This window comes from Oncorhynchus masou, chromosome 27, assembly GCF_036934945.1.
Source record: "Oncorhynchus masou masou isolate Uvic2021 chromosome 27, UVic_Omas_1.1, whole genome shotgun sequence".
Taxonomy (NCBI): domain Eukaryota; kingdom Metazoa; phylum Chordata; class Actinopteri; order Salmoniformes; family Salmonidae; genus Oncorhynchus; species Oncorhynchus masou.
In genome coordinates, this window is record NC_088238.1 from 33,281,496 (window position 1) to 33,303,770 (window position 22,275).

Below are 22,275 nucleotides of genomic sequence, written 5' to 3' on the forward strand. Positions count from 1 at the left end.
ATCCTTGCTCACACCAGTATCCCAGAAACCCTAGACCCACTCCAATTTGCATACCGCACCAACAGATCCACAACAGATGCAATCTCTATTACATGCCACACTGCCCTTTCCCATCTGGACAAAAGGAACACCTATGTGAGAATGCTATTCATTGACTACAGAACACCGTTCAACACCATAGTGCCCTCAAAGCTCATCACTAAGCTAAGGACCTTGGGACTAAACACCTCCCTCTGCAACTATATCCTGGACTTCCTGATGGGCTGCCCCCAAGTGGTAAGGGTAGGTAACAACAAATCCGCCACGCTGATCCTCCACACAGGGATCCCTCAGGGGTGCGTGCTCAGTCCCCTCCTGTACTCCCTGTTCCCTCATGACTGCACGGCCAGGTACGACTCCAACACTATAGTTAAGTTTGCTGATGACACAACAGCCTGATCATCAACAACGATGAGACAGTCTATAGGGATGAGGTCAGAGACCTGACTGTGTGGTGCAAGGACAACAACCTCTCCCTCAATGTGATCAAGACAAAGGAGATGTTTGTGGACAACAGGAAAGGAGGACCGAGCACACCCCCATTCTCATCGACGGGGCTGTAGGGGTGCAGGTTGAGAGCTTCAAGTTCCTTGGTGTCCACATCACCAACAAACTAACATGGTCCAAGCACACCAAGACAGTAGTGAAGAGGGCACGACAAAAGCTATTCCCCCTCAGGAGACTGAAAAGATTTGGCATGGGTCCTCAGATCCTCAAAAGAGTTTACAGCTGCACCATCGAGAGCACTGGTTGCATCACTGTCTGACTGGTTGCATCACTGCCTGGTATGGCAGCCGCTCGGCCTCCGACCGCAAGGCACTACAGAGGGTCAAGTCTAGGTCCAAGAGGCTTCTAAACAGCTTCTACCCCCAAGCCATAAGACTCCTGAACAGCTAATCAAATGGCTACCCAGACTATTTGCATTGCCCCCCCCCTTACGCTGCTGCTACTCTCTGTTATTATCTATGCATAGCCACTTTAATTACTCTACCTACATGTACATAATTATCTCAATTACCTCGACACCGGTGCCCCCCGCACATTGACACTGTACCGGTACCCCCCTTGATTAGCAACAACAACGAGATGGCCTACAGGGAGAAGGTGAGGGCCCTCGGAGTGTGGTGTCAGGAAAATAACCTCACACTCAACGTCAACAAAACAAAGGAAATTATTGTTGACTTCTGGAAACAGTAGAGGGAGCACCCCCCTATCCACATCGATGGGACAGTAGTGGAGAGGGTAGTAAGTTTTAAGTTCCTTGGCGTACACATCACGGACAATCTGAATTGGTCCACCCACACAGACAACGTCGTGAAGAAGGCGCAGCAGTGCCTCTTCAACCTCAGGAGGCTGAAGAAATTTGGCTTGTCACCAAAAGCACTCACAAACTTCTACAGATGCACAATCGAGAGCATCCTGTCGGGCTGTATCACCGTCTGGTACTGCAACTGCTCCGCCCACAACCGTAAGGCTCTCAAGAGGGTAGTGAGTTCTGCACAACGCATCTCCTGGGGCAAACTACCTGCCCTCCAGGACACCTACACCACCCGATGTCACAGGAAGGCCATAAAGATCATCAAGGACAACAACCACCCGAGCCACTGTCTGTTTACCCTGCTATCATCCAGAAGGCGAGGTCAGTACAGGTGCATCAAAGCAGGGACCGAGAGACTGAAAAACAGCTTCTATCTCAAGGCCATCAGACTGTTAAACAGCCACCACTAACATTGAGTGGCTGCTGCCAACACACTGACTCAACTCCAGCCACTTTAATAATGGAAATTGATGTAAAATATATCACTAGCCACTTTAAACAATGCTACTTAATATAATGTTTACATACCCTACATTACTCATCTCATATGTATATGTATATACTGTACTCGATATCATCTACTGCATCTTTATGTAATACATGTATCACTAGCCACTTTTAAACTATTCCACTTTGTTTTACATACCCTACATTACTCATCTCATATGTATATACTGTACTCTACTGCATCTTGCCTATACCATTCTGTACCATCGCTCATTCATATATCTGTATGTACATATTCTTTATCCCTTTACACTTGTGTGTATAAGGTAGTAGTTTTGGAATTGTTAGGTTAGATTACTCGTTGGTTATTACTGCATTGTCGGAACTAGAAGCACAAGCATTTCGCTACCCTCGCATTAACATCTGCTAACCATGTGTATGTGACAAATACATTTGATTTGATTGGATTTGTACATGGCCCCGCTATTGTTATTTACTGCTGCTCTTTTATTATTTGTTATTCTTATCTCTTACTTTTTTGGGGGGGATTTTCTTAAAACTGCATTGTTGGTTAAAGGGCTTGTAAGTAAGCATTTCACTGTAAGGTTTGATTTCATTTGATTGGACGTCGGTTCGCTTGAAAAGGCTACATGGACTGAACATTGATTAAGAGCGAAGTCAGGTTTCACTGTGTTGATACACTGCACAGCCCTAACACTTGGCTGCCACTGAACGAGGAGAAGCAAAGTTCAAGCAAACATTGCGTCACATAATTCTGCGTGATCATCAGCAGAAAGTAACTGTAGTCTACCTAGGTTTTGTTTTTGACGCAATGACAGTTTTTTTCCCTAACATAAACTATTGTTTCAAAACAAAAGTGTAATTTGTGTCATTATTTAGGCTTTTGTAATTAATGTCGAGGTCCCTTAATTGCAGACATATGATATGCATGAAAATAAAACTCCAGTAGTCCTAATATAGTCTACATTGCTTAAAAAAGGAACCGTAGCCCTATAAATAGTAGAGTCAAATTCATAATATAAATAATAAATATTTGCATTTTTATGTAAAAAATACAATATCTAAACGTGAATGAGTATTTTTTATATCATGAATTTGGCATACTGTTTAAGGCTAGGGAAACCACAAAATAATGACTGTAAAACTTTGATTTATAAATTATGAAGGATCTTCATTTGATCACTCTTTTGTTGCTGAGAATTGCAAACTTGTGCTGTATTTGAGTTTTAAAAATGCTTCTAAAGTTTGTTATTTCCAGTAACCAAAAACGTATCAACCCCCATAAAAATGTCCATTCATTAAAATCCACATAATAATTCTAATTTCCTATTGCTGCAGGATTATTTTCCCGCTGTAGCAAACTGGCTCAAATTAAGATCCTATATCTGTATATTTTCCACCTTTGCTCACTATTGGCTTTTTCAAAACATTACTCTTGATGTCTGTGTGTGGACTTCAGTCCCGTGCATGCAGCCAGAGAATGTTGACTTTCTGTTCAAAGACGAGGGTCAGATTCAATCACAAAAAGTAGGCGGCCTGGACAGTGGACTTCTAGGAGTGACAAACTGGGACCATGGGATGTGTGTTGCATCCTCTTCTGAGTCCAACTGAACTCCAGTGGCATATTTGGATGTGAGAAGATAGACAGTTTACTGTTGAACCTACAGAGGAGAGGACCAACAAACTGAGAGAGCATCAGTTGCTCTCATCACTTACCTTTTCTTGCCCCTGACCCGTCCCTTATCCATGACGTCACTGAACGGGTCTGCCTCTGTGGGATAAGGAAGTTCTACCTGTAGATGACCTGCTCTTGTTTGAGGCAGCCTGGGAGGTTACTAATAAACGTTAATATTACTTGACCGAGAATTATCTGCATGGAGATAGACAATTCACTGTAAAGTCTCTTTTAATGGTCTTGGTTCTTGGAGTATAATTGTTTTGTGTCCCTCTTCAGTAAATATTATAGTGACAGTGGATGCAAAGTTGTATGCATTGTCTACAGATGCCATTGATGATCAATGCAATTTTAATAGCACATCACTTATTTTAGGCAATGTTACTACTTTTGTGTAAAGATGGGTCGCAGTGAAGTTTACAAATATGGAGCAACTCTTAAAGAGTTCACGACCCCTGGATTATTGGTCCAGAGTGATCAGATATGGGATAATATCATGATTGGGAGAATCATCTTAAAATTCCTCTGGAGCTGTGACAGTTCAAATCAAATCAAATCAAATCAAATTTATTTATATAGCCCTTCGTACATCAGCTGATATCTCAAAGTGCTGTACAGAAACCCAGCCTAAAACCCCAAACAGCAAGCAATGCAGGTGTAGAAGCATGGTGGCTAGGAAAAACTCCCTAGAAAGGGCAAAACCTAGGAAGAAACCTAGAGAGGAACCAGGCTATGTGGGGTGGCCAGTCCTCTTCTGGCTGTGCCGGGTGGAGATTATAACAGAACATGGCCAAAATGTTCAAATGTTCATAAATGACCAGCATGGTCAATAATAATAAGGCAGAACAGTTGAAACTGTAGCAGCAGCACGGCCAGGTGGATTCGGGGACAGCAAGGAGTCATCATCTCAGGTAGTCCTGGGGCATGGTCCGAGGGCTCAGGTCCTCCGAGAGAGAGAAAGAAAGAGAGAAGGAGAGAATTAGAGAACGCACACTTAGATTCACACAGGACACCGAATAGGACAGGAGAAGTACTCCAGATATAACAAACTGACCCTAACCCCCGACACATAAACTACTGCAGCATAAATACTGGAGGCTGAGACAGGAGGGGTCAGGAGACACTGTGGACCCATCCAAGGACACCCCCGGACAGGGCCAAACAGGAAGGATATAACCCCACCCACATTGCCAAAGCACAGCCCCCACACCACTAGAGGGATATCTTCAACCACCAACTTACCATCCTGAGGCAAGGCTGAGTATAGCCCACAAAGATCTCCGCAATGGCACAAACCAAGGGGGGGTGCCAACCCAGACAGGATGACCACATCAGTGAATCAACCCACTCAGGTGACGCACCCCTTCCAGGGACGGCATGAGAGAGCCCCAGTAAGCCAGTGACTCAGCCCCTGTAATAGGGTTAGAGGCAGAGAATCCCAGTGGAAAGAGGGGAACCGGCCAGGCAGAGACAGCAAGGGCGGTTCGTTGCTCCAGAGCTTTTCCGTTCACCTTCCCACTCCTGGGCCAGACTACACTCAATCATATGACCCACTGAAGAGATGAGTCTTCAGTAAAGACTTAAAGGTTGAGACCGAGTTTGTGTCTCTGACATGGGTCGGCAGACCATTCCATAAAAATGGAGCTCTATAGGAGAAAGCCCTGCCTCCAGCTGTTTGCTTAGAAATTCTAGGGACAATTAGGAGGCCTGAGTCTTGTGACCGTAGCGTACCTGTAGGTATGTACGGCAGGACCAAATCAGAGAGATAGGTAGGAGCAAGCCCATGTAATGCTTTGTAGGTTAGCAGTAACACCTTGAAATCAGCCCTTGCTTTGACAGGAAGCCAGTGTAGGGAGGCTAGCACTGGAGTAATATGATCACATTTTTGGGTTCTAGTCAGGATTCTAGCAGCCGTATTTAGCACTAACTGAAGTTTATTTGGTGCTTTATCCGGGTAGCCGGAAAGTAGAGCATTGCAGTAGTCTAACCTAGAAGTGACAAAAGCATGGATTAATTTGTCTGCATCATTTTTGGACAGAAAGTTTCTGATTTTTGCAATGTTACGTAGATGGGAAAAAAGCTGTCCTTGAAATGGTCTTGATATGTCCTTCAAAAGAGAGATCAGGGTCCAGAGTAACGCCGAGGTCCTTCACAGTTTTATTTGAGACGACTGTACAACCATTAAGATTAATTGTCAGATTCAACAGAATATCTCTTTGTTTCTTGGGACCTAGAACAAGCATCTCTGTTTTGTCTGAATTTAAAAGTAGAACGTTTGCAGCCATCCACTTCCTTATGTCTGAAACACATGCTTCTAGCAAGGGCAATTTTGGGGCTTCACCATGTTTCATTGAAATGTACAGCTGTGTGTCATCCGCATAGCAGTGAAAGTTAACATTATGTTTTGAATAACATCCCCAAGAGGTAAAATATATAGTGAAAACAATAGTGGTCCTAAAACAGAACCTTGAGGAACACCGAACTTTACAGTTGATTTGTCAGAGGACAAACCATTCACAGAGACAAACGGATATCTTTCCGACAGATAAGATCTAAACCAGGCCAGAACTTGTCCGTGTAGACCAATTTGGGTTTCCAATCTCCAATCAAAGAATGTGGTGATCGATGGTATCAAAAGCAGCACCAAGGTCTAGGAGCACGAGGACAGATGCAGAGCCTCGGTCCGATGCCATTAAAATGTCATTTACCACCTTCACAAGTGCAGTCTCAGCGCTATGATGGGGTCTAAAACCAGACTGAAGCATTTCGTATACATTGTTTGTCTTCAGGAAGGCAGTGAGTTGCTGCGCAACAGCCTTTTCTAAAATTTTTGAGAGGAATGGAAGATTCGATATAGGCCGATAGTTTTTTATATTTTCTGGGTCAAGGTTTGGCTTTTTCAAGAGAGGCTTTATTACTGCCACTTTTAGTGAGTTTGGTACACATCCGGTGGATAGAGAGACTTTTATTATGTTCAACATAGGAGGGCCAAGCACAGGAAGCAGCTCTTTCAGTAGTTTAGTTGGAATAGGGTCCAGTATGCAGCTTGAAGGTTTAGAGGCCATGATTATTTTCATCATTGTGTCAAGAGATATAGTACTAAAACACATGAGCATCTCTCTTGATCCTAGGTCCTGGCAGAGTTGTGCAGATTCAGGACAACTGAGCTTTGAAGGAATATGCAGATTTAAAGAGGAGTCTGTAATTTGCTTTCTAATAATCATAATCTTTTCCTCAAAGAAGTTCATGAATTTATCACTGCTAAAGTGAAAGTCATCCTCTCTTGGGGAATGCTGTTTTTTAGTTCGTTTTGCGACAGTATCAAAAAGGAATTTCGGATTGTTCTTATTTTCCTCAATTAAGTTAGAAAAATAGCATGATAAAGTAGCAGTAAGCTGTAAGCAGTAAGCTAGTCGGAAGACTTCCAGTTTGGTGTGACGCCATTTCCGTTCCAATTTTCTGGAAGCTTGCTTCAGAGCTCGGGTATTTTCTGTGTACCAGGGAGCTAGTTTCTTGTGAGAAATGTTTTTAGTTTTTAGGGGTGCAACTGCATCTAGGGTGTTGCGCAAGGTTAAATTGAGTTCCTCAGTTAGGTGGTTAACTGATTTTTGTCCTCTGGCGTCCTTGGGTAGACAGAGGGAATCTGGAAGGACATCAAGGAATCTTTGTGTGGTCTGTGAATTTATAGCACGACTTTTGATGTTCCTTGGTTGGGGTCTGAGCAGATTATTTGTTGCAATTGCAAACGTAATAAAATGGTGGTCTGATAGTCCAGGATTATGAGGAAAAACATTAAGATCCACAACATTTATTCCATGGGACAAAACTAGGTCCAGAGTATGACTGTGACAGTGAATGGGTCCAGAGACATGTTGAACAAAACCCGCTGAGTCAATGATGGCTCCAAAAGCCTTTTGGAGTGGGCCTGTGGACTTTTCCATGTGAATATTAAAGTCACCAAAGATTAGAATATTATCTGCTATGACTACAAGGTCCGATAGGAATTCAGGGAACTCAGTGAGGAACGCTGTATATGGCCCAGGAGGCCTGTAAACAGTAGCTATAAAAAGTGATTGAGTAGGCTTGCATAGATTTCATGACAAGAAGCTCAAAAGACGAAAACGTCATTTTTTTTTTGTAAATTGAAATTTGCTATCATAAATGTTAGCAACACCTCCGCCTTTGCGGGACGCACGGGGGATATGGTCACTAGTGTAGCCAGGAGGTGAGGCCTCATTTAACACAGTAAATTCATCAGGCTTAAGCCATGTTTCAGTCAGGCCAATCACATCAAGATTATGATCAGTGATTAGTTCATTGACTATAATTGCCTTTGAAGTAAGGGATCTAACATTAAGTAGCCCTATTTTGAGATGTGAGGTATCATGATCTCTTTCAATAATGACAGGAATGGAGGTGGTCTTTATCCTAGTGAGATTGCTAAGGCAGACTCCACTATGCTGGCAGGCTGGCTAACAGCCTGCTGCCTGGCCTGCACCCTATTTCATTGTGGAGCTAGAGGAGTTAGAGCCCTGTCTATGTTGGTAGATAAGATGAGAGCACCCCTCCAGCTAGAATGGAGTCTGTCACTCCTCTGCAGGTCAGGCTTGGTCCTGTTTGTGGGTGAGTCCCAGAAAGAGGGCCAATTATCTACAAATTCTATCTTTTGTTTAGCCTTATGCCAGTGTCACCTGTCATCTTCTTTTTGCTAAATATGGTCATCTTTGAATCTTTGGTCCCAAAAGAGCAAATATTGAAATACATTAAAAATACAGTGTGATTGGAGAATATTAACTGTCTCACTGTCTGAACTGTTAGACATTTAATTGAAGACAAATACACAATCTCTGTCAAATACATATGTCTTAATGTTTGTGTAACAGGATGTGTGAACCATATGATCTGTTGTCTGAGTCTATCCTGTTGTTGTTGTGAAGAGTTCAGATGTGGTTCACTAATCCCCAACACTGCATAAGTGATGACCTCTGAACTCTGTATATGCATAAGTGTATATGCAGTCAACTAGTTCAATCCACAAAGCTCATCACTAAGCTAAGTACCCTGGGACTAAACACCTCCCTCTGCAACTGAATCCGGGTCTTCCTGAACGGCCGCCCCCGGGTGGTAAGGGTAGGCAACAAAACATCTACCACGCTGATGTACTCCTGTACTCCCTGTTTACCCACGACTGCGTGGTGAGACAGCCTATAGGGAGGAGGCCAGAGACCTGGCAGTGTGGAGCCAGGACAACAACCTCTCCCTCAACGTGAGCAAGACAAAGGAGAAGATCGATTACAGGAAAAGGGGTGCCGAACACGCCCCATTCACATCGACAGGGCTGTAGTTGAGCGGGTCAAGAGTTTCAAGTTCCTTGGTGTCCACAATACCAACAAACTATCATGGTCCAAACACCCCAAGAAAGTCGTGAAGAAGCCACGACAATGCCTTTTCACCTTCAGGAGACTGAAAAGATTTGGCATGGGTCCCCAGATCCTCAAAAAGACCTACAGCTGCACCATCGAGAGCATCCTGACCAGTTGCATCACCGCCTGGTATAGCAACTGCTCGGCATCTGACCGCAAGGCGCTACAGAGTGTAGTGAGTACAGCCCAGTACATCACTGGGGCCAAGCTTCCTGCCATCCAGGACCTATATACTAGGTGTCAGAGGAAGGCCCCAAAAATTGCCAAAGACTCCAGTCACCCTCGTCATAGACTGTTTTCTCTGCTACCGCATGGCAAGCAATACCCAAGTCTAGGTCCAAAAGCCAAGTCTAGGTCCAAAAGGCTCCTTAACAGCTTCTACCCCCAAGCCATAAGTTTTAAGTTCCTTGGCATACACATCACAGACAAACTGAATTGGTCCACCCACACAGACAGCATCGTGAAGAAGGCGCAGCAGCGCCTCTTCAACCTCAGGAGGCTGAAGAAATTTGGGTTGTCACCAAAAGCACTCACAAACTTCTACAGATGCACAATCGAGAGCATCCTGGCGGGCTGTATCACCGCCTGGTACGGCAACTGCTCCGCCCACAACCGTAAGGCTCTCCAGAGGGTAGTGAGGTCTGCACAACACATCACCGGGGGCAAACTACCTGACCTCCAGGACACCTACACCACCCGATGTTACAGGAAGGCCATAAAGATCATCAAGGACAACAACCACCCGAGCCACTGCCTGTTCACCCCGCTATCATCCAGAAGGCGAGGTCAGTACAGGTGCATCAAAGCTGGGACCGAGAGACTGAAAAACAGCTTCTATCTCAAGGCCATCAGGCTGTTAAACAGCCACCACTAACATTTAGTGGCTGCTGCCAACACACTGACTCAACTCCAGCCCCTTTAATAATGGGAATTGATGGGAATGATGTAAAATATATCACTAGCCACTTTAAACAATGCTACCTAATATAATGTTTACATACCCTACATTATTCATCTCATATGTATACGTATATACTGTACTCTATATCATCTACTGCATCTTTATGTAATACATGTATCAATAGCCACTTTAACTATGCCACTTTGTTTATATACTCATCTCATATGTATATACTGTACTCGATACCATCTACTGTATCTTGCCTATGCTGCTCTGTACCATTACTCATTCATATATCTTTATGTACATATTCTTTATCCCCTTACACTTGTGTGTATAAGACAGTAGTTCTAGAATTGTTAGATTACTTGTTGGTTATTACTGCATTGTCGGAACTAGAAGCACAAGCATTTCGCTACACTCGCATTAACATCTGCTAACCATGTGTATGTGACAAATAAAATTTGATTTGATGATTTGGATTTGCTGAACAATTACTAAAATGGCCAAACGGACTACTTGCATTGATCCCCCCCCCCCCCTTTTGTTTTTACACTGCAGCTACTCGCTGGTTTATTGGCTATGCATAGTCATTTGACCCCGTCCTACATGTACAAATTACCTCAACTAACCTGTACCCCCGCACATTGACTCTGTACCGCAACCCCCTGTATATAGCATCATTCTTGTTGTTTTATTGTGTTACTTTTTTAAAATTTTACTTTCGTTAATTTAGTAAATATTTTCTTAACTCTATTTTTTTAAACTGCATTGTTGGTTAAGGTCTTGTAAGTACGCATTTCACAGTAAGGTCTACACCTTTTGTATTTGGCGCATGTGACAAATACAGTTTTAATGTAACTACATTTTGCAATAGCTTGGTGGTGGTTGAACTGAATTCAAATCTTGGTAGTGTTTTTTTTCATGTAGCGATTTAGCTAACTACTGGAACTACACACTACTTTTTTTGCAAAAATAAAATAAAATAGGGGGGAAGTAGGCAAGAATTTTGTTCCTTTTTCGGCATCAGACCTGCCTAATTCTTACTTGAAACATTGTTTATGTATTTAATAGGCTAAATGACACATTCTGTTAACATATGACCCCAAATATGACCCCAAACTATATTTTAAGAGTAGCTTCCCCAACACTGCTTATCGTGTATATGTATTTGGCATCAGGGAAACGTCTTCTGCACCTATCATGTTGTGCGAACGTAATACAGGGGTTTCTGATTGTTGATGGTCCGCTTCACAAATATTTGACTGTAACTTTTACGCAGCATTTTCAAGTTTCAAGTTTGTTATTTATATCATGGTCTTTGTTTGTGTTAATTCCAGACTATTAATCGTGCAAAATACACAATATCATGCAGAACTATATCTTAATATGTGGACACACCCCTTATGTGTGTCATAACAAGTCATAAGTTAGAAAGTTTGTGGGATCCACACAGTGATTCAGACCAAGGCCAAGATAACAGTGGATGAATGGGAGGAGAACTTATTCATGATGGGGTCATTTTACGAACACAATTTCAAGACCCAGGTGGAGCAGTGTGAGCCCCCAAAACCCAGCCATCAAGAAAGCTATGTGTGCCCTTTTTGACAACGGCTGCCTGGTACTCTACTACAGATGTATTATATTATATTATTTTCTATTCTATTCTGTAGGTGGGACATGCAAGTGGAGAATACACAATCCTGTAGTAGTACTTTCTGTCCAGAAGAGGGCAGACATGCACTTCTACAGAAGTAGGCCGACACTGTTAACGCCAATGGAGTTAGATAGAGATGATGAATTCCCAAGTTGGCAGACAAAACACCATCTCCAGGATTAGAGACAAACAAATACATCAGCAGCTTCAGAAACTATTATTTAGTGGTATTTCAGCTTTGCCCCATATGTTTGATACTGTGATTGTGGGACTCGTGTTGGTTGGTACTGTCTTCTTGAACCACACATATCTTTCCCTTATGTTGGGATTATGCTGTATGTTTTAGGTTGACTTTGGGCGCTGGCTGATCGAGGGCAGTCCCTATGTGGTCCTATTTGACACGGGGTCAGCAGCCTGGAACCTGGACCGATGGACGGGGGATCTGTGGGACACCTGGGGTTATCGGTATGCCCGCACATGTCAGTGAGGCAAACGTTTTTGGATCCATGGTTGCCTGGTTATTTAAAGAGGTAATTTGTCAGCTTGTTAAGGATGCTGTGAAAAATACTCTGAAAGAGGTTTAAAGATTGCTGTATGGGTTTGTTTTTTGAAGTCACGGATATCTGCTCGATGTGAATACTTTAATGTCAGATACCTTTAAAAATAAATGATACAGTAGCCTACTTCTTTTTACTCAAAACATATTCACCCTCTTGGGTAATATGAGATGATAGAGCTAATCATCAGTAATTCTTTGCTTCCATTCCTAGTTAACCGACCAGCTTGGAGACTCGCCCAATGTCCTCGACCATTTCCATGAGTGGCAGGCAGGGGGAGGACTTATTCTCTGTCGCTTGCGGAAGATTCCCTTGGCAACCATCTTCACAACCCATGCCACTCTGTTGGGACAATACCTCTGTGCCGGAAACGTGGACTTCTACAACAAATTGGACAAGGTAAAGAGGCCACACACGCACACACACAAACCTATAAACTTTTGTGATTTAAATTCCTCACAAATGTTTTCAGCTTTAACAATGTTGGGGTAATAATACATTAAGCGTTGTTTGAGTTAGTTTGAGTTTTGTTTTTCCCAGTATCTCTCCAGTGCGTCGGTGAGCTATAGGTCTGTGGCTTTGTTATTCAAATGCCTCAGAAAATGTTTTGCTCGTCACAATCAGGTGTTTTTGTTAGATTTAGAGTTTCTCCCAGTGTCTCCCCTGTGTGTCAGTAAGCTATGGGTCTGTGTTGTGTTTGCGCTGGTTGTATGGTACTGTAATTGGCCCTCAGGCTAAGTGTAAAAAGGTCATTGTGGACCTAAAGGTCATTCACTGAGCAGGCTGGGTAATTGACAGCAGCTTCTCATTATGGAGAGGAACAGGAAGCCTCCTCCTTGCTGGCAGACAGGTTACTCAAGGGAGATCCTACTTCAAACATTTGTCAAACTCAAAATGAACCCCATAGCCCCAATAATAGTTAGTGTAGAACATTTCAAAGAGTTTTAATCACAGGTTTCATTCAGTATTTAACTGATATTTACTTAGAATGTGCATGACAATTGGTAAATACACAATAGTTATCTCTTAATAATGACATTAATGACTCTTGTGTTGATTTCTGATGTGCCCCTGTCAGCTCAACATAGACCAGGAGGCTGGTGAGGGGCAGGTCTACCATCGCCACTGTCTGGAGAGAGCTGCTGTCCACTGTGCCCATGTCTTTGCAACTGTACATTACAACTGTACTCCTATTGAACACAAAGTGACAGAGCAGGGATATTTGATATTTGATTTGAATAGGCTGGGTTTCTCTCTATCTACTGTACAGGTATGGTGATGCCGAACGGATTGAACATCAAGAAGTTCTCAGCCATGCACGAGTTCCCAGAATCTTCACTCCACTAACCAGGGTCCGATTCAGGAATTTATCAGGGGACACTTCTATGGGTAATAATTAAGTCCTTATTATGTTTTCAAGTTTGTTATCCAATATACTGCTAACTACAGTACCAGTGTAACGGCTTTCTTGGTGTGAAGGAGAGTCGGACCAAAATGCGGCGTGGCTATTGAGATTCATGTTTTAATAAAACAACTAAAACACAAACACTACAAAACAAGAAACGTGCAAAAACCAAAACAGTCCTATCTGGTGCCACAAACACAAAGACAGGAACAATCACCCACAAACACACAGTGAAACCCAGGCTACCTAAATGTGGTTCCCAATCAGAGACAATGACTAACACCTGGCCCTGATTGAGAACCATATCAGGCCAGACATAGAAATAGACAAACAAGACATCCAACATAGAATGCCCACTCAGATCACACCCTGACCAACCAAAACATAGAAACATACAAATAAACTCTGGTCAGGGTGGTCAGTGACAGTACCCCCTCAGTGGGAGGTGTTGGATGAGAGCGAGAGGGAAAAGGATACAAGGTAGTGGTCCCCAGTGAGGGTGCGGACTCCGCCCTTGTGAAAACCTGAACCTATCGGGGAGGGTCTGGGTGGGCATCTGTCCAAAGGAGGCGATAGATAGATGGGTAAGGGGAGAGAGAGAGAATGACCACTGGGGGCTCCGGTGCTGGACGTGGCCCCCACTTCACCGTAGTCCTCCCCCCGCACCTTGTCCGCCTCCGTGACCTCCTAGCCACGGCAACCCTACTAAATAACACGGGACAGAGGGGCAGCTCGGGACAGAGGGGAAGCTCGGGACAGAGGGGCAGCTCGGGACAGAGGGGCAGCTCGGGACTGAGGGGCAGCTCGGGACTGAGGGGCAGCTCGGGACTGAGGGGAAGCTCAAACAAATCAAACCGGACTGAGGGGAAGCCGGGTAGTTGGAGTTCAATTCGGCACTGAGGGGAAGCTCGGCACTGAGGGGAAGCTCGGCACTGAGGGGAAGCTCGGCACTGAGGGGAAGCCTGGCACTGAGAGGAAGCCCAGTACCGAGAGGAAGCTCAGCCAGGCAGTTGAATCCAGCAGATCCCGGCTGGCTGGCAGTTCTGGCAGATCCTGGCTGACTGACGAATCTGGAAGAGTCTGGTTGACTGGCGGATCTGGAAGAGTCTGGTTGACTGGCAGATCTGGAAGAGTCTGGCTGACTGGCAGATCTGGAAGAGTCTGGCTGACTGGCAGATCTGGAAGAGTCTGGCTGACTGGCAGATCTGGAAGAGTCTGGCTGACTGGCAGATCTGGAAGAGTCTGGCTGACTGGCGGCTCTGGCTGCTCCATGCTGACTGGCGGCTCTGGCTGCTCCATGCTGACTGGCGGCTCTGGCTGCTCCATGCTGACTGGCGGCTCTGGCTGCTCCATGCAGACTGGCGGCTCTGGCTGCTCCATGCAGACTGGCGGCTCTGGCTGCTCCATGCAGACTGGCGGCTCTGGCTGCTCCATGCAGACTGGCGGCTCTGGCTGCTCCATGCAGACTGGCGGCTCTGGCTGCTCCATGCAGACTAGCAGCTCTGGCAGCTCCATGCAGACTGGCAGCTCCATGCAGACTGGCAGCTCCATGCAGACTGGCAGCTCTGGCTGCGCTAAACGGGCAGGAGACTCCGGCAACTCTGTAGAGGCGGAAGGCTCTGGCTGCGCTGAACAGGCGGGAGACTCCAGCAGCGCAGGAGAGGAGGAAGGCTCCGGCAGCGCTAAACAGGCGGGAGACTCCGGCAGCGCAGGAGAGGAGGAAGGCTCCGGCAGCGCTAAACAGGCGGGAGACTCCGGCAGCGCAGGAGAGGAGGAAGGCTCTGGCAGCGCTGGAGAGGCGCGGCGCACTGTTGGCCTGATGCGTGGTGCTGGCACTGGTGGTACTGGGCCGAGGACACGCACAGGAAGCCTGGTGCGGGGAGCTGCCACTGGAGGGCTGGTGCGTGGAGGTGGTACTGGGTAGACCGGACCGTGCAGGCGCACTGGAGCTCTTGAGCACCGAGCCTGCCCAACCTTACCTGGTTGAATACTCCCGGTCGCTCTGCCAGTGCGGCGAGGTGGAATAGCCCGCACTGGGCTATGCAGGCTAACCGGGGACACCGTGCGTAAGGCTGGTGCCATGTAAGCAGGCCCAAGGAGACGCACTGGGGACCAGATGCGTAGAGCCGGCTTCATGGCATTTGGCTCGACGCTCACTCTAGCCCGGCCGATACGTGGAGCTGGAATGTACCGCACCGGGCTATGCACCCGCACTGGGGACACCGTGCGCACCACAGCATAACACGATGCCTGCCCGGTCTCTCTAGCCCCCCGGTAAGAACAGGAAGTTGGCGTAGGTCTCCTACCTAGCGTCGCCATACTCCCTGTGAGCCCCCCCAAGAAATTTTGGGGGCTGACTCCCGGGCTTCCTTGCCAACCGTGTTCCCTCATATCGCCGGCTCCTCTCTCCGGCTGCCTCTGCTCTCCTCGCTGCCTCCACCTGTTCTCATGGAAGGCGATCCTTTCCCGACAGGATCTCCTCCCATGTGTAGCAACCCTTGCCATCCAATATATCGTCCCATGTCCAATCCTCATTGCGCCACTGTTGCTGTTGCCTGTTGTCACGCCGCTTGGTCCTGTTGTGGTGGGTGATTCTGTAACGGCTTTCTTGGTGTGAAGGAGAGTCGGACCAAAATGCGGCGTGGCTGTTGAGATTCATGTTTTAATAAAACAACTAAAACACAAACACTACAAAACAAGAAACGTGCAAAAACCAAAACAGTCCTATCTGGTGCCACAAACACAAAGACAGGAACAATCACCCACAAACACACAGTGAAACCCAGGCTACCTAAATATGGTTCCTAATCAGAGACAATGACCAACACCTGCCTCTGATTGAGAACCATATCAGGCCAGACATAGAAATAGACAAACAAGACATCCAACATAGAATGCCCACTCAGATCACACCCTGACCAACCAAAACATAGAAACATACAAATAAACTATGGTCAGGGTGTGACAACCAGTCAAAAGTTTAGACACACCTACTCATTCAAGGGTTTTTCTTTATTTCTACTATTTTCAAAACTATGAAATAACGCATATGGAATCATGTAGTAACCAAAAAAGTGTTAAACAAATCAAAATATATATTTTATTCAAGACTATTTAAAGTGGCCACCCTTTGCCTTGACGATAGCTTGCACACTCTCAACCAGCTTCACCTGTAATGATTTTCCAGCAGTCTTGAAGGAGTTCCCACATATGCTGAGCACTTGTTGGCTGCTTTTCTTTCACTCTGCCATCAACTCATCCCAAACCATCTCAATTGGGTTGAAGTCAGGTGATTTTGAGGGCCAGGTCATCTGATGCAGCACTCCATCACTCCTTCTTGGTGAAATAGCCCTTACACAGCCTGGATGTGTTTTGGGTCATTGTCCTGTTGACGTATTGTTGCAGAATGCTGCGGTAGCCATGCTGGATAAGTGTGCCTTGAATTCTAAATAAATCACTGACAGTGTCACCAGCAAAGCAACCCCACACCATCACACCTCCTCCTCCATGCTTCATGGTGGGAACCACACATGCAGAGATCATCCGTTCACCTACTCTGCGTCTCACAAAGACACGGCGGTTGGAACCAGAATTCTCAAATTTGGACACACCAGACCAAAGGACAGATTTACACCGGTCTAATGTCCATTGTTCGTGTTTCTTGTCCCAAGCAAGTCTCTTCTTCTTATTGGTGTCCTTTTGTAGTGGTTTCTTTGCAGAAATTTGTCCATGAGATTTTTGGGTTGTAAGGTTGTAAGATCAAATCCCCGAGCTGACATGGTAAATAAATCTGTTGTTCTGCCTCTGAACAACATCCCACTGCTCCTAGGCTGTCATTGAAAATAAGAATTTGTTCTTAACTGACTTGCCTAGTTAAATGAAGTCCTGATTCACAAAGTCTCCTCTGAACAGTTGATGTTGACATGTGTCTGTTACTTGAACTCTGTGAAGCATTTACTTGGGTTGCAGCTCTAAGGAACTTATCCTTTGCAGCAGAGGTAACTCTGGCTCTCTCTTTCCTGTGGTGGTCCTTATGAGAGCCAGTTTCATCATAGCGCTTGATGGTTTTTGCGACTGCACTTGAAGAAACGTTCAAAGTTCTTGACATTTTCCGTATTGAATGACCTTCATGTCTTAAAGTAATGATGGACTGTCATTTCTCTTTGGTTATTTGAGCTGTTCTTGCCATAATATGGACTTGGTCTTTTAGCAAATAGGGCTGTCTTCTGTATATCACCCCTACCTTGTCACAACCCAACTGATTGGCTCAAACGCATTAAGATGGAAAGAAATTCCACAAATTAACTTTTTACTTTTTACTTTTAACACCTGTTAATTGAAATGCATTCATGAAGCTGGCTGAGAGAATGCCAAGAGTGTGTAAAGCTGTCATCTAGGCAAAACGCTGGCTACTTTGTAGAATCTCAAATATAAAATAATATTTTGATTTGTTTAACACTTTTTTGGTTACTACATGATCCCATATGTGTTCTTTCATAGTTTTGATGTCTGCACTATTATTCTGCAAAGTAGAAAATAGTAAAAATAATGGGCCTCTAATCCATACTGCACTTCTACTGGTCTCTCTCAAAACAAAATGACAGTTTAATCCTTAATTCTTCATCTCATTTATGCTTTTTTCCTTCTCTCCCAGGTGCATAAGAATGACGTCACAGTGGTGGTTTTCTTCATCATGCCAGCCAAGACCAACAACTTTAACGTGGAGATGCTGAAGGGATAGGCGATATGCAAACAGCTCTGGTACATCTCTGCAACCCACAATGGTACACCGCATGGAATTCTGCAAAATGTCTGCAATGTTAGCACCCATCATTTAATGAAAATAACATTCTAATTTGCATTCTTCTTCGAATTTTGCCTTGGAACTCGAGTTGCCAACATGGTTCCTATTAACATGTTCAATCTCAAACAGTTTGCTCATTATCTACTGTATGTATCTCTCTCTGACAGGGCCACTGTGAAAGATACGTTTGGCAAGAGACTTTACAAGGCTTTGTTAAAGTATGTTAATTAAAACAATTAAAAAATCTCTTCCACCAGTGTATTCACCAGACCTGTACTGTATGTCATATCAGTGTAACACCCCTCTATTTGACAACCCTGCCATTTAGCCAGGAAATCATTACCAGGCTTTTGTTATGAATGAACTTAGGCTGCACTTCAAATTAAATCAAATCAAATGTTATTTGTCACATGCGCCGAATACAACAAGTGTAGACCTTACCCTGAAATGCTTACTTACAAGCCCTTAACCAACAGTGCAGTTCAAGAAGAGTTAAGAAAATATTTACCAAAAATAATAAAAAGTAACACAATAAAATAACAATAACTAGCCTATATACAGGGGGTACCAGTCAGTGAGAAGGGGTACAGCTTAGTAGGTAGGGGTAGGGGTGAAGTAACTTTGCATAGATAATAAACAGCTAGTAGCAGCAGTGTACAAAACAAAGGGGGGGGTCAATTCATGCGGATGGTGTGTGACCTTTGGGTCTTCCACGTTACCAAAGTGTGGAACGAGCTTCCGTGTTAATGAAGGGCTTGTCAATGCGGGTTCTAATGTGATTACTTGAGTGTTGCTTTTCTGACCTGCTGATGACCTCATGATGTCTTCAGAGGAGACATCCCTGTATTGGACATCATCCTGGACAGAGACGACTTCACCATCATGAAGAGAGCCATCTATGCCACACAGGTAGGAATTGAAGAGACAGATCATGTATGAAATATATTGAGGTAAAGGTTATAGAATAGAATAGTTGTAAGAAGTGCATTATACAGAGTAATAAAGCCATTAAGTGTTAGGTTGTTGAGAATGCTATTGTAGATTGGGTCTGGTCTACATTATGAATAAAAGACTGGCGTATAGACATTTGTATGATGGACATCAAATAAAACAGAGTTGGGGTGTGAGACAACCAGAGTGGTAGAAAGACAGAGAAAACTGGACAACAAGGTAATATAGTGATGTATCGCCCAGAGAATCCCCATACGTTGTACCCTGCTGTTTTCTGAATGCTGAATGGAGTAACTAAACATTGACGTGGTAGAATGGGCCGATAGGATCAATGTGAGCTATGACCCTGTAAGGTGATCAATTCAGAATGGGACTGGGGGACACCTGGTGCTAAAACCATGAATGAATAGACCCTGCAGTTATACAGCCCAGCGTGAATCATTGAACCTCCATAACACCAGGCCATGGGCCAATAGATTGGATGGTGTTGCAGTGTTTAATAGCAAAGTGCCAATAACAATGGCGTTGTCACATAGATTTATTCATGTCACACGTGTTCAGGCGTTAAAATGATGACACAGGTGTTTGATTGGTGGACAGATGGTGGCCGTTGCCGTTTGCGTTGGCCCTGAGATGGACCAGTGCAGAATTACTTGTCTGTCTGCACTTTTGCTGCATTCACACAGTGGTTAGGGTGACAAATGGCTTTGCATGTCTGCTAAGTTCTTACGCCTCAGAGCTGACGTGAGATGTAGCAGCCTGTTCACTTGTGACATGTTTTTCGCATTACTGTCTGTTCAGCAACTCTTTTACAAGCAAGTTAATATCTTCTGGGAGAAAGGCTTGTGCTTCTTTTAAGGGTAATCCCAAGAGAAGAGAATCATTAAATACCATTAGGCCAATGGATAGATATTCTTCTTCAGATCCATATTCCTGATGTCTACCCGTAAAGGTTATTAGTCATGGATCAGTGACTTATAGATGTTGATATACGCGCCGTGTTTACTGCTCAAGGCACGTGCACACTGATGACGCAGTCACAGCACATGCACGTGCATGCACGTACAGAGACACACACACACACACACACACTGTACTCTGTCTGTCTCTTTCTCTCTGCAGAGACACACCCTTCCTCCAGTGACCACTCACAGCGTGCGGGATGACACCTCTGACCCCATCCTGGCCAACGTGGGACGCATCGGCCTCCTCAGCGCTCGCACTGACCGAGTCAAGGTCTGCAGGATGTTCGTTCGATGTCCATGTTTGTTTATGATAATGTTTTGCCTCGTTTATTGTGTTAAACAAGTTGAAGAACTGCCTGGAGAAGGTCTGGCAGCCGAGACATTGACAATATAGAAAGTATCATAAAGGCTCATGCGTGCTTATGATAAGTAATACCTGTTGCTTTTATGTAAGGTACTATCAAAGTTTTTTTTTTTCTTCCATTAGAGCAATGGTTCCCAAACTGTTGGTCGGGATGACATTGGTATGGAAAAACGCTTTCATTGTAAACTTAAAGGACTAAAATCAAATAGAAAGTATGTGGAAAAGATAATGGACTTACACTTTTTTCTAAAATAACTTATAATTGTTGAGAATTTACAATCAACTAAATAAAAGCTAGACAATTAGGCCCCCATTGACTTTGTTATAATGTTTGAGCATAAGAACAAACCATTAGCCATGGCAAACTGTATAGAATTTCAGGAAATTGGCTTTAAAACTGCAACACTTTCTTTCAGCTCCATGGCAGGATGTGTGGAATTGCAAGAGATCAGCTTTGAAATTTCCTCTCCGCTGCCACGAGAATATGTTTGACTTATTCTTTGGTCTGTGTATGTCTTTTCACCGCACAACACTTATGGTGGGTTACGGCTCAGAAGACTGTTCAATTGGTGGGTCACGAACCAAAAAGTTTGGGAACCCCTGCATTAGAGTATACAGTATATGCCATTTAGCAGACACTTTTATCCTTAGTTACTTACAGTCATGCGTGTATAGATTTGACATATGTTGGGTCCTGGAAATCGAACTCACTAACCTAGTGTTGCCAGCGCCATGCTCTACTAACTGAGCTACAGAGGACCCTTGGAGCATACAGTATAGCCAGTGTAGTGCTGATCTATATTTTATTCTAAATGGTACTAACAGACATGTTTCCTGATACTATCAGATAGTGTTCCACCCAGAGTTCCTGTCCCCCACCAGTCCCCTGCTTCCTATGGACAATGGGGAGTTTGTACGAGGCTGTCACCTGGGGGTCTTCCCTTCTTACTACGAGCCCTGGAGATACACACCAGGTGACCTGTCACACTTACACAGCCTGCAAACATAAACTCCATCACTTTGGTTTTCTCTAGCTAATGTTTATGTCTCTGTTTTTGTGTATTCCTTCATGTGTGTGGAGTGTTGTATGATGTGTGGGTGCACTATTATGTTGTCGATGTTATTGTTCCCCAGCTGAGTGTACTGTGATGGGGGATACCCAGTGTGACCACCAACCTGTCTGGCTTCGGCTGCTTTTTGGAGGAACATGTGTCAGACACCACAGCATGCGGTGTGTACAGTACATGCGTACACACCTCTTCAGTTTCATAACCAAATCAGTGCATAGTTTGATTGACCTCTTATGGAAGAGCTCTGATATATTTGGGGAGTTCACCGAAAACCCAGAAGAACAGAGTGACTCTCTTTTTATAGCCCCTACTTCAAGTCAGCAGTTTAGAATAGAATAAATACTCTGTTTATAATAGAATGGAATACATTATTCCTGCGTCTCACTGGTCCGTACCTGTCCCGCTCCTCTCAGGAATCTACATAGTGGACCGGCAGTTTAGTATATGACAAGACATCCTTTGTCCAATTTGTTACTACTGTTTTCTGAGCACTTCCTTTTTTACATTTACATTTTTATTTTATTTGATTTATTTCACCTTTATTTAACCAGGTAGGGCTAGTTGAGAACAAGTTCTCATTTGCAACTGCAACCTGGCCAAGATAAAGCATAGCAGTGTGAACAGACAACAACACAGAGTTACACATGGAGTAAACAATAAACAATAAACAAGTCAATA

The 22,275-nt window shown here is 44.4% G+C and overlaps 1 pseudogene; it reads left to right on the forward strand.

Annotated features, from left to right (window-relative positions):
- The first annotated feature begins 3,292 nt into the window (after positions 1–3,292).
- Positions 3,293–22,045, forward strand: LOC135515444 (glycogen [starch] synthase, liver-like; annotated as a pseudogene).
- The last annotated feature ends 230 nt before the right edge of the window (positions 22,046–22,275 follow it).